The sequence below is a fragment of the Saccopteryx bilineata genome, chromosome 1 (assembly GCF_036850765.1).
Source record: "Saccopteryx bilineata isolate mSacBil1 chromosome 1, mSacBil1_pri_phased_curated, whole genome shotgun sequence".
Lineage (NCBI taxonomy): Eukaryota > Metazoa > Chordata > Mammalia > Chiroptera > Emballonuridae > Saccopteryx > Saccopteryx bilineata.
Genome location: NC_089490.1, coordinates 390,022,622 through 390,027,400, shown reverse-complemented (window position 1 = coordinate 390,027,400; position 4,779 = coordinate 390,022,622).

Below are 4,779 nucleotides of genomic sequence, written 5' to 3'. Positions count from 1 at the left end.
ATTCATCAGCTTTCCAGGTGTGTCCCCTGAGGGTCGTGATCTCCACTGATTGGTTGGCACCTGGGCTGGGATCATTAATCATGCAGCTGGTCCTGATGTCAGCCATGGTGTTGTCCCTCCTGGCCTTGCTGCTTTTCTGGGCCTGGAGCTGAAACACAACTGAGACCTAGCTGTTATCTCTAATTTGACTAAAACTCTGTCTCTGTGCTCAGCACACCTGAGGCTTTCTTCTTAAGATTATTTGATGCAGACCAGAATCTCATTGTCTTAAGGGCTTAATGCTTAAGGGAGTGGTCATGCAAGGGCTTGTATGGGAATCCTATGAGGCTATTTTCCAGCCCCCCTAGTTCTTCCTTTAAGGGAGTCTATCTACCAAATGACTAGCAACAAGCCAGGGAAAAAAGGGTCACCCTGGGGCCAAGGTCCTACCTTACTATTGTCCATTGCTAAGCACCTCTGGCTTTCCAGCCTGGTGACCTTGCATACCTGGCCTATTATTCCTACTGTGCTCATGCCTGACAGCCCACTATATCACTACTACCACAGGGTGACTACCATAGGGTGCGATAAGCCCAGCGAGACAGGGAGCTCTGGGTTCTGGTGGGATGGGGGGATGCCGAGGAAAAGGACACTGTAACTCAGCTTGGAGTGGGATAAAAAGGGGACAGTGTCAAGGAAGTCTTCCCAGAGAAGGTGACACTTAAACTGAATCTTGAGAGATTGAGGGAGGGGAAAGGGGAGTAAGAAATGGAAAGGCAGGGAAGCAATCGTTAGCCATGATGGATTCGTGAGCAAAGGAAACGTCCTGCTCAATGCCAGGTTGGTCCAGAATCTATTTTCAGGACTGGGGAGTTTTCGCTGGTGGATTAAACAGACACGTGGCCAGTGGAAACCTGCCTCACCTGCCAGTGAAGCGCTTTGTTCCAGGTTGAGCTTTGGGGCATTCTTACCCTGGGTTTCGCTTTGTTTTGCCACAAAATAACTTCCCAGGGACTTGCTTGATGCCATGCATTCCCATCTGAGGAACCATCGGGTGCAGGATCACAAACCATCTAATACAAATATTTTTGATGCTGCTAATCTGATAGTGAGGTGCATGGTGCAGCACTGCTCTGGTTTCATGCCATAGGGAGGCAGTGCCACACATCCCCGTTTATAGATGTGTTGGTTCTGTCTGTGACACTGCCTTTGATATAAGGCATCACAAGGCAATTCATTCCAAAGTTGCTGGTGATAGCAAATCAAAGTCTCGTGTTTGCACTGGAAGCTGAGCAGATCATGAGCATGGCCCTAAATAATGCCAGTTTCTTTGATCTGCAAAACAATATGTGGCTTAGGTGTTTTCTGGAACATGTAATATAACACAGTGGTAAGAGCATTGTTCTTGGGTTCATCATTTTACTTCTCTATGCCTGAGTTTCCTCATCATAAAATCAAGGGAGGGAGGGGGACTAGATGGTCTCTGGTCCTTTCCAGCTTTAAAATCTGTGATCCTGTGACTTGCTATTAAAGTGGCAGAAACCAGTGCCAGTGACTGCTTTGAACTCTGGCCTCCCTGTGGGAGATTTCCATCTAGTAAGAATGGGTTTCCCAGCCTGACCAGGCAGTGGCGCAGTGGATAGAGCGTCGGACTGGGATGCAGAGGACCAGGTTCGAATCCCACCAGCTTGAACCCAAGGTCGCTGGCTCCAGCAAGGGGTTACTCGGTCTGCTGAAGGCCTACGGTCAAAGCACATATGAGAAAGCAATCAATGAACAACTAAGGTGTTGCAACACGCAATGAAAAACTAATGATTGATGCTTCTCATCTCTCTCCGTTCCTGTCTATCCCTCTCTCTGACTCACTCTCTGTCTCTGTAAAAAAATAAATAAATAAATAAATAAAGAATGGGTTTCCTGGTGCAGTCTGATGCATGCCTCTGACTCTGATCAAGTTGCCTATGGATCCAAACGCTCTGCTGAGTCTGCAAAACCATCTCTAATCCACGTGGATGGTGTGTCCAGGCGTCTGCATTCAGTGGTTTGCAAATGACAGCCTCAAGGATTCTGCAGAGCTTGCAGGGAGCCGAAGCTTAAATTCCTCCTAAACGATTGGTTGGAAACAGACTGAATACAGCATTCAGAGTTCTTGCTGCTTGGCATCTCCAATACATATTTAAATGTCCAAATATGAATAAGTGTGTGATAATGCTAAATGAAAGCATGGCTGCCACCCTCTGGGGATAGCGTTCATCTTCAAAAATGCAAGTTTGGGTAGCTTTAGAAGTGTCAGACAGCTGAGTAAGTACCAAAAAAACCCCACCTTCAGTCTGTACCGTTGGGGATGAGGCACCATCCCCACACTAAATCAACATTCTGTCATGAAATACTATAGGTACAGGATGCCAGGAAACTTCTCCAGGCAGCCAGATTTTCAAGGCAATTGCCAGAGTGCTGAAATAATAAATGAGAAAGAGCTCTGCAAACTGTAAAGTGCTCTGCAAACAAAGTGTTACATAATCTCCATGTGGTATGTTATTTACTGATAAGGACTAACAAAGGTAGTGATTGGAAGCTCTTTTGTTCTCAAGAGTTCTCACCAGTCAGATAACCATCTTGGAAGGAGTAGGGACCAGAGAATCAGAAACTGGGGGTTTGAGTTATGGCAGTGACTTCTACTTACTTCTGATGCCAGAGGTCTGCTCCAGGATGGCAGAAATCCCAAGCGGCAGAAATAAAAATGGTTCTCCCTGTATGACAGCCAAGCCTGTTCCCTATGAGCGTGTGAGTCACATGCTGGTGGGACGGGGAGAACTGCATTTGCATTCCCTTACATTCCGCTCTACCCACTCCCCTTCCCATTGCACTGCTTTGGCTCCTGTCCGTACTGTGTATGACATGTTAATGCCAAGAGCCTGTGACAAAAATCTTGCCCAAGGAACCCCAGCTAAGTTTGTCCCTGTAGAGGAAGGCAGTGAACCTAGACAACTGGTTCTTATTGGTGAAGCCAATAGTCTGGGGGGGGGGGGATACGGGGGAGAAGGTTTGTTGGTACAACTCTACACTCATCCTCGCCAACACTCGAAACTCTCAGTGGGCATCCTCCCAGACACATTTGTGTACTTTACCCTTTGTGCTTGACAATCCCTGTGTCATAAGGCCTCAGAATCTGACAGCTTTGTCATAATTGTAGGCAGTCTAGAAATCCAAGCCATATTTGTGTTGGCAGCATTTAGGCTGCTGAACCATTCTGTAAAGAGACGCATTTGTGAAATTGGATGAAGAGAAACTCTGAAAGTCAGCCTGCTTTTCAAGTTCAAGAAGCATTTTGCTGAATTTCCAAGGCTAACAGCTGTAGCCTTCTCTAGCCCATTGTGGTGGGCTGAATGGTGGTCCCTGAAAAGAAATACCCACATCCTGATCTCCAGAACCTGTGAGTATTATTTCATTTAGAAAAAGAATCTTTGCAGGTATAGGTAAGGATTTTAAGATGGGGAACCCATCCTGCGTTATCCAGTGGCGAGTGTCCTTACAAGAGTGAGGCAGGGCCCTGGCCGGTTGGCTCGGTGGTAGAGCGTCGGCCTGGCGTGTGGAAGTCCCGGGTTCAATTCCCGGCCAGGGCACACAGGAGAAGCGCCCATCTGCTTCTGCACCCCTCCCTCTCTCCTTCCTCTCTGTCTCTCTCTTCCCCTCCCGCAGCCAGGGCTCAACTGGAGCAAAAGATGGCCCGGGCGTTGGGGATGGCTCCATGGCCTCTGCCCCAGGCGCTAGAGTGGCTCTGGTCGCAACAAAACAATGCCCAGGATGGGCAGAGCATCGCCCCCTGGTGGGCATGCCGGGTGGATCCTGGTTGGGCGTATGCGGGAGTCTGACTGCCTCCCCGTTTCCAGCTTCAGAAAAATACAAAAAAAAAAAAAAAAGTGAGGCAGAAGGAGATGAGACTCGGACACACAGAGAGAGAGACTCACAGGGAAGATAATGTGAAGACAGGCAGAGATTGGAGTGATATGGCTGTAAGCCACGGAAGACCAAAGATTGCCAGACCGTCAGAAGACAGCAGGAGCTAGAGGGGCAAGGAAAGACTGTCTGTCCCCCAGAGCTGGCAGAGGGAGCATGGCTCTTACAACACTTTGATTTTGAAGTGTAAGAGAAGAAATTTTTGTTGTTTAAGCCACCCGGTCTGTGGTCATTTATTTTGAAGTCCTAGAAAACTAATAAACCCATCTCTGCTGTGGATGCTCAGCATGACCAAGTGGGAAAATCTCTCAAGGTATTGGGGTTGGATAGCCCTCACATTCCTATTTCTTAGCCGTGTCTTTTTGGGTTTTTTTTGAAGTTTTTTTGCGTGCGTGAGAGGGAGAGAGAGAGAGAGAAAGGGAGAGCAATGAGAAGTATCAACTCGTAGCTGAGTCACCAAGCCAAGTGACTCCTTGCTCAAGCCAGCAACCTTGGGCTGAAGCTGGCAACTCAGGGTTTTGAACCTAGGACCTCAGTATCCCAGGTCAATGCTCCACCCACTGCGCCACTGGTCAGGCTCCTGGCCGTGTTTTTGAGCTCATGTTAGCACCTCTCTGAGTCTATTGCCTTCTTTGTCAACTGGGAAGAATAAGTCCTACAAGATCAGGTTGTGGAGAGGCTCAGGTGACAAGGACTGAGCAGAACGCCTTTCTCCCACAGACTCTCCATACACATGCACTCCATCCTCGCCCTTCACCACCCCAGTCCTGCGTCACCTCAGGCACAGAGCCCCCATTCCGAGGTGGAGTCTCATGGTTTCTGTACCTTCCTCCAGTCTTGGAG